The sequence below is a fragment of the Peromyscus californicus genome, unplaced genomic scaffold (genome assembly GCF_007827085.1).
Source record: "Peromyscus californicus insignis strain IS unplaced genomic scaffold, ASM782708v3 Scaffold_6__1_contigs__length_162567912, whole genome shotgun sequence".
In the NCBI taxonomy this organism is placed as follows: Eukaryota; Metazoa; Chordata; class Mammalia; order Rodentia; family Cricetidae; genus Peromyscus; species Peromyscus californicus.
Window position 1 is genome coordinate 147,299,208 of NW_026294584.1, and position 12,897 is coordinate 147,312,104.

The window sequence follows — 12,897 nt, forward strand, 5'->3', positions numbered from 1 at the left end:
TCCTTGTCTTTGGGAAATCATTCCTGAGACCCTGGCTGCTCACTGTGAATGGCCTCTTTCCTGGACAAACTGTTCTTGGCGTCTCCCAGCACCTTGGCTGTAACCTCTCACCTCTGCTCTCCTCAGCCCCATCAATACACTTGCTTTGGGTCTTGTGGCCGCTGGGCATTCCTGTGTCCAGAGATGGAGGAATTCATAATTAAAGGTCACCAGCTGATACTGAAATAACATACTTTTTTTCTCTATGGTGACACATATAATTCTACAAAATGCCCCCAGTTTCCTTTGTGATCCTTTCCCCATATGCAATTTGAAGATCCCACATTAGTGCACCTAATTTGGTTTTGAGATACCCTGGGACCCAGCTCTACATTTTCCATCCAACCATATTCCACCCAGATCTCCAGATGTCATGGTTTAGCCAAGTTTGTTTTCCCAGAGTCTTGAAAAGAAATAAGACCCACCCACTCAGCTTGTCTTAGATTGCCTTAGCTTGTCTCTCCTTTGAATGACCCCTTACCTTTTTGTCCATGTACCTTGTTTCTCATCTAAGCCCTTCTTCTACTTCCAAGGTTGGTTCATCATATCTCCCAGACCCTCTTGCCTTCCTGGGTCATTCCAACCCTTGTGGATTACCTTCTACCAAACTCTCTGATACCTAAGAACGAATTCTGTTCTAAATGAAAGAAATCCTAACTTTTGGGACCTAATTTATGAGTTAATTTTGTCAATAAATATGTAAAGTAGTAAATAATAAAGTAAATAAATGAATAACAATAAACAAGAAATATGTCAGCATGAGCCAGGTATGGTGGCACATGCCTTTGTTCCCAGCACTTGGGAGGCAGAGACAGATGGATCTCTGAGTTTGAGGCTAGCCTTGTCTACAGAGCAAGTTCCAGGACAGCCAGGGCTACAATGGAGAAGCCTGTCTTGAAAAACAAAAGTCAAAAAAACCAAGAAGAAATATGTCAACTTCTCTGTATGAATCTTACTTTCTTGTCTTCTCCATAGCACCTGGCCCCGTGTGGAGCATCTGCTAGGTGCGTGGTTTGATGAAGCGAGTGAATCTAATATTTCTGAGGAGATGCCTTTTCACAGTGTGGTTGTCAGCATATGCTTCTTAATGTAGACCACCCGCTAAGACCTCAGGTCTTTAACAAACCCTTGACAGGTTCATTCTGGCATGTTTCTGTCTTGAGAGTCTCCTTAACTTCAAAGAGGCCATTTTCTCCCTTGAGAGAAGAACCTTCTGGGACCATCACCGCTGCCCCTCTGTGACTGTCAGGATAAGCTTACAGTAAGGGGAAGGGGACTCTGCAGCGGATCGGATGGACATCCAGGAGAATTCACTCAAGAGCTCCGTGAGTGGTGTGATTGCCACCAGCAGACAGAGGAGATGTTTCCACGGAATTTTTCCAGCTGAGCTACTTTGGTGACCTCCACTTCCCCACCTTCCTTCAGGTTAGTCATGGTCCTCTCTCTTTGTTGTATGAAGAGGCACTCCTGACCTTGGGATGGCTTGAGGCAGGTAAACCAATGGGTTAATGACCACAAAGCCCTTTGAGCACCTTAGATAAAAGGACCCGGCTTAAGTATTAATTATCATTATTTAAAAATCTAGGGTGATAGAATGAACCCATCTGTTGCTGGGCCTGGAGGATATGAGGCCCTTTTTGCCAACACACATCCGAATTACTCACACCTCATTGCTTTGGCTTCTACGCACTAACAGCATCAGAACAAACAGCCGAGATATGGCTTTGATGAATCAAAATACATCGATTACAGCCAGTCCATTAAAAATGGAGATGAAACAGTGAAGAGACCAAGCGCCTTCTGTCAGAAACAGCCCTCTGACTGGATAGATCTGGGAGGGCATGTGGGCACTCATCTGGTCTCACTCTTCCATTGAGAGTGAGAAAGCCAGCTGTGCAACATGAGGAACTTAGAATAAGGAAGCAGAGGTCTAGGCAGATGAAGGCAAGGACCCAAGGCACGGGTGCCAGAGAAGACAGCCAGGGTGCGCGGACTAAGCCTCCAGGGAAGAGTCTGTGTGTACAGACACCGACCGGCTAGAACAGCAGCGCTGTGGAGAGATTGAAACGTTGCAGGTCCAGAGGCCAATTACCTTATCTTGGCTAGTTCTAGCCCTCCAGAGCAGCCATTCCTTGCCTACTTCTGTATCAGAACTAGCATCTTGTAACTCATAGATAAAACCCTTTTGGGATCTGTTAATTTAGCAGACCACTAGCTTCCACCAACCCAAAAGCTCAGAAAGCATCTTAGACCCATAGAAAAGCTTTCCCCATTTCTCTCTACCCACCAATGTATTTTAAACTTGCCTTGATTTATGACTTTTTTTGTCCCATAAAAACTTCATGAAACTGCTTCCACATTGGAATATGTAATTTGGGGTAACCTAAGTCTGTGTTCCCAGGCCATGGTCACTCAGAATGGCTCCCAAATGATAAACTATCTCTTATTCCCTTTAAGATGAGAGCCATAGTTTTTGCAGTGACAGTTGTCCAACTCCCAGTCATGTTCTTGCTCTGGTCCCATCTCTTAGGGACAGGTCCTTAGAAAGACTCAAGTCTTTAGATAGGAACTGTGGATTGTGACTAGAAGAAAGAAAAAAGAACCAGCGTGTGAGAGTGAGCCACATGCTCCTCGCCCCACTGATACCATGACTGGCCGCATGAGGAGAGGCTGTGATGGGGGCAGTAGCCATGAAAGGACTGTCTGTCCTTTGGTTTATTGGTATCTACAAGGTGCCCCTACTCACCAGGTCCCTGTGCTTGACACTGATGCTCTTCGGTCGCCATCTTGGAATTCTTAATGCCTTTGTCTTGTATTTATGTTTGGTCAATGGAGTGGAGTGGGGCCATGTGTGTGTTTCTTTAAGCCATCACCCAGGCTTGATCCAGCTTCCCACCATCTCCTCCATAGACAGGTTCCTGAGTACCTAGTCAATTCCCTGTGCCCCGGGTCAGCCAGCCTCCCCAGGTCTAGGGCTGAGCCTCAGCTGGGTCACTTGTCTGCATGGGTTAGGTGGGGTGCTCTTGGAAAGGGCTGTTACCGTATCTACTTCTATGCAGGACCCCACATTTTCAGTTTACACTGGCTCTCAAAAATTATATAGTTGTCCCTAGGCATCTCATTCTGAAATTTCCAAATAATACTCTATTAGTCTGTATCAAATTATATCAGTGTACACACACTGTACAGTTTAATGGTATATACTAAAAGGGTGTGAAGTATCACAGCAACTAGTCTGGACTAGTAAACTATTAAAATCAACTGAGTCTCACTCATTTATGAATGTCTGAGTATTTTAAAAATTATTTATTTTTTTATTTTGACAGCAAGGTCTTGCTTTGTAGCCCAGGTTGGCCTTTCACTCTGTACCCTCACTCTGCCTCCAAAATGCTGGAATTGCAAGTATAGGCCACAAGACCTAGATGTCAGGTTCTTTTTTGAAAAGTTGGGAGCTGGAGAGATGGCTCAGTGGTTAAGGTCATTGGCTGTTCTCCCAGAGGACACAGGTTCAATATCCAGCACCTACATGGAAGCTCACAGTCATATGTAACTCCAGTTCCAAGGGATCTAGTACCTGCTTCTGGCCTCCTTAAGCACTCACACATATGGTACACAGACATACATGCAGACTAATACTCATACACTTAAAATAAAAATAAATAAAATCTCATAAAAAATTAAAAAGAACACTTGCTTCTCTCTTGAAGACCTGAGTTCAGTTCCCAGCTCCATGCTGGGTGGCTCACAACTTCCTGTAACTCTAGCCCTTTTCTGGCCTTGGAGGCATGGGCATATATATGGCATACACTTTCACAGATACATTAAAAAAACTTAAAAAAGGAAAAGAAAATTATTCTAATGTTTTCTCCCTAGTTTGTGACTATTACAGCCTTTCAGTTGCACTAATATATGCTTATTATAAAGTTGTTTTTCCAAAAGAATTACTTTATTATTATTATTATTATTATTATTACTATTATTGTGTGTGTGTATGTGTGTGTGTGTGTGTGTGTGTGTGTGTGTGTGTGTGTGTGTGTGAAGCCAGGAGAAGGCAGCGGGTTCCTTGGAGCTGGAGCTGCAGGTGCTTGTGAGCTGCCTGGCGGAGATGGCTGGGCACCAAGCTGCAGCCCTCTGCAAGAGCAGCAAGCACTTCTAAAAGCTGAGCCAGCCCCATGGGTTGCTTCATTATCAGAAGAGAGCAGATAATGTGGGAAATATTGCAGGTCTGTTCAAGTTCAACTGCTACACCTAGAAGAAATAATCTGACACTGTTGAGTAAAATGTCGACTCATAAATATTTAATTTTACTTAAGTTACATTCTAAAAGGGAAAATGTTGATATAGGAACTTAGAGCAGAGATTATTTAAATGTAATCTTGTGAACTGTGCAAGGCTTAACAAAAATGACAGATAGCATTATTTACAATAAAATTCATAAAAGGAAAGCTTAAAGCCTTCAAAATAAAAAAATACACCATGGCAGGGGCATGATAATCCTGTCAATGAATATCCCATTTGTTCCCAAAGGAAACATACCCTGACTTATTATTAATTTCTATGCTGTCAACTTCTATTAATGCAAAAGCCTTATAATCATCTCCTGGCTGTATACTGGGGTTACACAGCTGGTGTTTTCTTCTTCTTCTTCTAGTATGTATGAAATGGTTCCTAGGGCTTTTGATGATAAAATGGTAAATCAGCTGATAAATTGGGCCGTGTACCGCCATCAGTCATCAAGTCCATATTGTCTTCAATCAGAAAGAAGCAATGTTCTTTATATACTTCCAGCCTGGTGTGGAGCCCGAGGTTTTAAATGTCAACAAGTACTGAGGCTACAATTTGCTCAGACTTTTACTTAGACCAGACACAAAAGACAAGAATAATCTTTATCATTTATTGCTTTGTTTAAATGTGTTTCATTCACACCTCGATTAGCTAGAATCTCCCAGTTAGAAAAGTTCATTACAGATTGTTTATTTAAAGTGAAAAAAGAAAACTTAATAAAGGAGCTGCAAAAATGAACAAGAAATAAGCTTAGAATACACGGCAGAATTTTAAAAATGACTGGCACTGGCAGTTAATACACAATGAGGCTCTGACACTAAGACAGATTTTACTGATTTATTGGAATCAGATGAGGTCCCAGTACACACAAATTGCAGAAATCTTTTGTTCAGATGTTGGAGCCGGCCATATCCACTTACCACACAGTCAAATTTCTGTTTTTTCACAAGGAAAAACACTAAGTCTCAGAGTGACACCCACACCGCACTAACTGGGAACTGAGAGCAAATGTTTTGCTAGAGAGATGGCTCAGCGGTTGAGAGGGCACACTTGCAGAGGGCTTGAGGTCGGTTCCTGGAGCCCAGATCAAACAGTTCTCAATCACCTGTAACACCCTCTTCTGGCCTCAGTGGGCTCCTGAGCCACGGGCATGTAAACATACACACACACACACACACACACACACACACACACACACACACACACAATTTAAAAAATCATTCAAATGCTTTAAGTTGCAGACTATCTCAGCAGGGCATGGTGGCTCACGCTGTAATCTCAGCATTTAGGTTTGGGGGTAGTGCAAGGACAGAAGACAGCTTGGACAACACAGTGAGTTTCAGTCCAGCATCAGCTGCAAAGTGAAACCCTGTCTCAAACAAAACAAAAACCAACTAACCAACCAATTAAACAAAACACTCAAAGACACACAAAACTATCTCACTTGGCAAACATGTTTGGACATGGCATTGGATAATAAGAATGCATATTTAGGTGGTATTTGTATACTCTTAATGAAATTAAATCACAGGCTAGACAATGATATGTTTTAATATGCCAAAAACATTTAAGGATTTCAGAAGACAGGGTACTTTTCAAGATGGCCCTAATTATCTGACATTCTTCCTGCCAAGAGGGTGGGTCTCATCCCCTCTCAAATCTAAGCTGGCCTTAGGCATTTGCCCATAGTCAGTAAAATGCAGTGGGGAGTGATGTTGTATAAATTCCCAGGCCGGGCCAAAGCCTTGCAACACCTGCGTGAAGTCTTGGATTACTTGGTCACCAAATGCTCTCTCCTGGGACACAGCTGCCATGCAAGAGTCCACATTTAGTTTCTCTGGTCAGTAGTGCCAGCTGAGCCCAGCCTGCCAGCTGCTGTCACCAAAGCAAGCTTCCTGGGCAATGCTCCTCTTATTCCCACTGTGTAACTGAATCTCTGAACTGAATTCATGTCCATGTCGACAGGAGGGAAACTCTTCTTTGTTGTAATGCTAGCTTTCATTTCTACAGAGTTCTAAAATAGCTTTGTCAAAGCCAAAGCTTTTATCCCTATGGAAACAGATAGACCCACAGGCACCAGCCTTCCCCTGAAAGGGCGTATACTCTGAAGAGTTAAAAATATTCTCATAAATGGAATGATTATAACTCTGTGTGTTCCCTAACTGTTGCGACATATTGAAGGGGATAGGGAGTCAGTGTGAGTGAAATAATTAGACATACTGTTGTATCTTATTTTTCTTTCAGGATCACATTGGTTATTTTTTTCCCAGAAGAAATAAAAACATATGAATCAAATAACCATTCTTCTTTTCAAAATTCCAAGTGAATAGTTGAATTAAACCTGGTGAATAGGAAGTGACTTCACTGAGTTCTTATAAGGAAATATGACTTAATGACTCATGTGTTGTTTTGATTACTATTAATGAAAATTTCCAGCGTTATAATGATTACTAGCAAGTCCCTGTTGAGAACAACCACAATAATCTACTAATGTGGAGTTTTAGCTCTTCAACTTTGGTTGGACTTTTAAAGGCTGAATAATGTCACTGAAGAGCATCTGGCCTTTTCCTCAGGTATCCCACTGAAATAAGTTTATAGTCAGGGCAGGATAAGATCATGGTTAAACTTCCATTTTATGTTAGAGCTGTGAATCACTTAAGGACAGAAAACACATTGACAAATTTATCACTGCTTGAACATCACCCCGAAGGGGACTCTTCACTATCAACTTGACTGGAATTACCTAGGAGACACACCTCTGGGCATGTCTTTGAGGGCATTTCATTCACCAAGTAGTGAAGACCCATCTGGAATGCGGGTGTCACTGTTCCATAGGCTGAGGTCCTGGACTGAATAAAAAAAGAGAGAGAGAGAAAGCAAGTTGGGCACCAGCATTCAACTCTCTCTGCTTCCTGGCTGTAGATGCAACGCCTCACACTCCTGCCACCACGCCTTCTCACCATCATGGACTCTACCCTCAATCCGTGAGTCTACATAAACCCTTCCTCCCTTAGGCTGCTTCTGTAGGTGTTTTGTCAGAGCAATGAGAAAAGTAGCTAATACAGTCATGGAGTGTACTTACTAATCTAAGAAGGCTACGGTGTCACTCACAGGTAACACGATCTGACATCATATACACGGTCTGTCATTGCCTAACACTTCGCTATGCAGTGTATGACTACGGCAGGAGCATGGCAGCAGGCAGGCAGGCAGGCAGGCACAGTGCTGGAGTAGTAGGTGAGCGCTTCCATCTGATACACAAGCAGGAGGCAGAGAGAGAGAGAGAGAGAGAGAGAGAGAGAGAGAGAGAGAGAGAGAGAGAGAGAGAGAGAGAGAGAGACAGAGAGAGAGAGAGAGACAGAGAGAGAGAGAGAGAGAGACAGAGAGAGAGACAGAGACACAGAGAGAGAGACAGAGAGAGACAGAGAGAGAGAGAGAGAGAGAGAGAGAGAGACAGAGAGAGAGAGCTCAAACAAAAGACAACATCATCTAAACAAAGGTTCACAAGCATCCAGCAGAAATTGGCTACTGAGGTAGAGATGGAGTTCTCAGTCAAGAATTCTGGAAGAAGAGGCAGGTGTTGCTTCCGGGGAGACTTCTAAGTAAGAGTACAAAAGGGAGCAGCCGGTAGGGAACACCACCAAATCTGGCACTTGGCACGCAGTGGAAGTGCCTGGGGGAGCCCTGCTGCATATAGGCTACGACACAGCCCGGCTGGAGATCTGGGCACAGAAGAGCCTTCTCCCCCACCGTAAGCATTTTTGTGACATGGTACAGACCACAGGCCCCTCAGTCAGCATGGTCCACCTTCTGTTGTCCTCAAGGACACAGTGTCCTTATTATTGAGAAGTTTTGATGTTTTCTCTCCCTGTTACAGTGCCAATGGATCAACCTGGATTTCGGAGGACACTTGGAGAGAACCAGCTCCCCCAAGGTGTTCACATATGAGCTGTGGCATGTTCTCTCTCTCTCAACAGGATAATGTTAAATTAAAAAGAATCTTAGCCTCTTTGATGCTGTTTTCCTTCATAGGCAATGTTTAGGCCGTCAGGAAATCCCGTTGGGTCAATCTTCAAACGATAAACATACTCTGGACACTTTTCACTGCTGCAAGTGACAAACCCCTCTTCCTCGCTTTGCTGGAGTGGACCCCTGCTGGTCATTGGCTCCTGTTCCTGTGGCCCCTGGCTCCAATCTTACCCTTGTTACAGTGTGTCCTGACTTAGCAGCAGAGGAGTTCTCTTAGAAGCTGATTTGATCATTTCATCCTGTGCTTCAGTCCTGGAAGGGCCTATCCATTTACTACAGAAGAGCACTCAAGACTTACAGCAGTTTGGAGTTCTTACACAGCCTCCTCTTGGTCCTTACATGAGCTCTTCTGGCCCTTGTTCCCCTCTGCTCCCTGTGGAACCCCTCTGACCTTCCAGCCAGCCCCTAGTCACAGAGGGTTGCCTTACTTTGGGGCCTTTGCACTGGCTGTTTCCTTAGTATAGTTCTGTTCCCACCAATCCATCCGCCCAGTTACTTCGCTACCATTCAGCATTTTCTGTTCTCACGTGACCTCACTGGTAAAACTCACATAGCATCCTCTTCATGACGTCTCCGAAGTCATTCACTCGCTTCTGCTCTACTTTTCACTTTTGCCATAGCACCATTACTTCCTAAAATATGATGTCATACGCTACATACATGTTTCCTCCGCACCTGCTGTGCGAGGGTTTGTTTTGCTTGTTTGTTGCTACATCTACTTGCCTAGCGATGTATCTGGTGCATTGGAGGGGCTGAATAAAAAAGTTTGTGAAGTGAATAAATGATGAGAAAATTTAAGACTAGTTTAGGCCAAACAGTAGAACCAAACTCAAAACAAACAAACAAAACCAACAACAAAAACCAGGATGCAGACTGAAGCATGCCGAGTAGAGAAGAGGATTGGTCAGTTCCACACGGCCTCACAGATTCTCACCCCTGTCTAGTCATGGCTAGTGGAACCACACCATGAGTTTGTGATCCAGGAGAGGGCCCCTCTGCTCCTCACCACCCCTGTTGGATGTTTGGTCCTGAAGAAGGTCTTTACTGTTCCTCCTTCATCTCTCCATTTTACACGAGACTTTAAAGGGCTGGAGAGATGTCTGCTCTTCCATAGAACCTGGATTCAAATCCCAGCACTCACATGGCAGCTCACAACTGTCTGTGACTCCAATTCCAGAGGATCGGGCATCCTCACACAGACATACACGTAGGCATAAATAAATAAATAAATAAATAAATAAATAAATAAATAAATAAATAAATAAATAAATAAATAAATAAATAAATACATAAATAAATAAATACTCTCATTACGTGAGGAGTTTAGAGAAACTGGCTGGATGATATGGCAGCATGGAGGATGAGGATGGCCTTGCTGCCCTGGGGAAGGCCAATTTCAGATTATGGCAGCATGGGAGAGAGGGATGCCATCTGAGAGCATCCAGCCAATCGTCTCTTCCCAGGCTGATGTCCAGCATTTTGATTTGAGTACTCAGGTGAATATTGGCTACCTGAGACCCTGTCTCACATAAACAGACTAGAATGCCCAAGGCCACATGGACGATGTGTGACAGAGGCAGAATTTGCCTCCTGGCAGTTTGACAGCTAGGTTCACACTCTCAGGCACTTGGCAGCACAGCTCTGGATATTCAAGAACAGTGGGTGAGGCCGGGTGTGTGTCTATAGCTGAGTGCAGTGGGAGGTGGCTTGTCCTCCTGTATAATTTACTCTGTGGCTCAGTGGCCATCTTATAATCCCTGTGTCCTCAGGGTATGTGCCTTGGATGAAGATGAACAACTCTGTGAACTTGAACATCCAGAAGCAGCACTGATTCCCAGCAGTGATCTGACTGACTTGTCTATCCCTCTCTCTTCCTCTGTAGACAGCAGTTAAAAGTCCCTCCATTAGTTCTATGACATGCTTCTGAACAGGCGATTCTGTCATGTAGTCCAGGCCAGCCTCAAACTTGCTCTGTAGCTGAGGATAAATTTGAACTCCTGATCCTCCTGCCTCCACCTCCCAGGTGCTGCAGATCTCATCACACTGGGCTAGCCTAGGCCATTCTAATGAACCTCCCAGTTCATTTGTAAATTAAATAGAGAAAATAGTGCCAATGGCCTCCTTACAGGGTAAAATCAGGTCATTCACATAATGAGCAAGTACCTGGGACACAATGAATGCTTCGTAAGTTTTAGCTATCAATAGCTCATTTTTGTTTTGCTTAAAAAACCAATTCTGTTAGATTTATTGATTTTATATGTATGGGTGTATATATTTGCACCATGTATGTATCTGGTGCTCTCAAAGGTCAGAAGAGAGTCACAGACAGTTGTGGACCACCATGTAGGTCCTGGAAACCAAACCCAGGTCCTCTGCCAGAGCCACAAATGCTCCTAACTGTTAAGCTGCCTCTCTAGGCCTTTGCTTTGTTACATATCAAAACAGGGTCTTGATATGTAACCCAGGCTGGCCTGGCAGCCTCCTGAGTGCTGGGAATACCTGGCAATAGTTCTTTTAAAAATTCCAATGAATCTATATTAATAAAATTATGTACTGTGCATAAGTGTGTGTGTGTGTGTGTGAGAGAGAGAGAGACACAGAGAGAGAGAGAGAGAGAGAGAGAGAGAGAGAGAGAGAGAGAGAGAGAGAGAGAAAGAGACTCATGTATTCCAAGCTGTCCTCAAACTTGCTATACAGCTAAGGGTGACCTTGAACTTTTGATCTCTCTCCCTCTACCTCTTCAGTGCTGGGATTACAGGTGTGTACCACTGCGACCAGTTTATGTGATGATGGGGGTGAAACTCGGGGATTCATGAATGCTAGGCAAGTACCTTGCAATCAGGCTACACCAAACCCTATTGTGAACAAACACATCTTTATGAAGTAGATGTGAGGTGGGGATTAGAAACCATAGAGGAAGCAGTTGTTACTGGAGGAATCAGGGTAAACTTTGAAGTTGCTGAAGTAAGAGAGATGGGGGAGTCTAGCAGCGAGAGCACAGTAAAGTGGGCAGGAGGCCCTGGGAGAGCTTGTTAGAGGAACCTCTGGTTGCCCCAGTGCTTTGGGAGAATAAGGGGCCCAGGAGAGAGGAGAGACACCAGGGGAGAAGAGGCTGGGGCCTGAGCCAATTTATAAATGAGTTTTTAAAGATCTTTTTTTTTTTTTGTGTGTGTGTGTGTGTGTGTGTGTGTGTGTGTGTGTGTGTGTGCACATAAACCCACAGAGGCCAGAAGAAGAAGTTGGATCCCATGGAAGTGGAGTTCCAGGAGGTTGTGAGCTGCCCAATGTGGATGCTGAGATCTGAACCCCAGTCCTCTGCAAAGAGCCATCTGAGCCATCTCTCCAGCTCCAGGACATGTTTTTGTTTTGTTTTTAATGAAGATGTAGCTTATTCACTATAGAGACAGAACAGTCTAGCAGTTGGATTATGCGATGGCTCTTCACAGCCAACACCAGTTCTTGCCCCACTCACTGGCCACTGCGTCATTTCTACCTTCCTGGCTTGGTTCCTGATTCCGCATTTGTGGCTATTATTTGGGTCTCTCCCCAGATTCTTATAGAGTGATGTCGCTACAGAAACAAAAATAGGGAAAAGGTTAGTGCCTGTTCAGGACATAAATTCAAATGCCAAATCTATGGCATTCCCCAAATCAATGTGGCATGCTGTGAAACTAATTATTGTGCTCAAGATCAAAGGACATTACTCAAGAGTGGAGAAGCCAAGTGTAAATTAGGAGATCTTCCTTAAAGGAGTGGTGACTAGCTCTCTGGGGGTTCCCCTGTGTTTGTGCATACAATCACCCCATGACCCCAGGACACTCTTTTGTAAGCCTAAGAATGTGGCATCGTGACACAGCACATGCAGAACAAATTTTACTGGACAGAGCTTGCAAAAATGCAAGGAATATTAAGGCCACAGGAAGGTGGTGGCTTCTGGGAGATGGGAGAGCCTGTTTATGTGTGCAGCTCAGGAGAGGCTGTTGCCTTGAGCTGGGACTCTGAGCACTCAGTCTAGAGAAGAGTTAGTCGTTGATGCCTAAGTTCTTCTGCTCACTGTTTTCCAGGGTAGGTTTTTACCCATTCAAATATTAGCCACGGGCTCTACTCCAACACCCCAGGGAGAGAAGTGAGAAGAGGCTGACAGGTTTTCAACATAAACTTGGGTTTTGGTAATGATACTGACGAGAGAAGGTGGGGACAGGAATGTTCAGTTTCTTCATTTGTAGACTGGCGATGGGAAAGTCTGGTGCCTGTAGTCAACCGATTCTCCTTCATTCCCCCTTTCCTTTCCTCTCCTCTCCTCCCCTCTCCTCCCCTCCCCTCCCCTCCCCTCTCCTCTCCTCTCCTTTCCTTCCTCCCCCTCCTTCCTCCCTCTCTTTCTTTTTTTTTTCTTTGAGAGACATTGTCTCACTTTTAGCTCAGATTGGAACTCATTGGGCAGTCTAGGCAGGCTTTGAACTTGTGGCAATCCTGCTTTGGCCTTACAAGTGTGTGTGCCACCATGCCTGGCCTGTTTTTGGTTTTTGTTTGTTTGTTTGTTTTTCC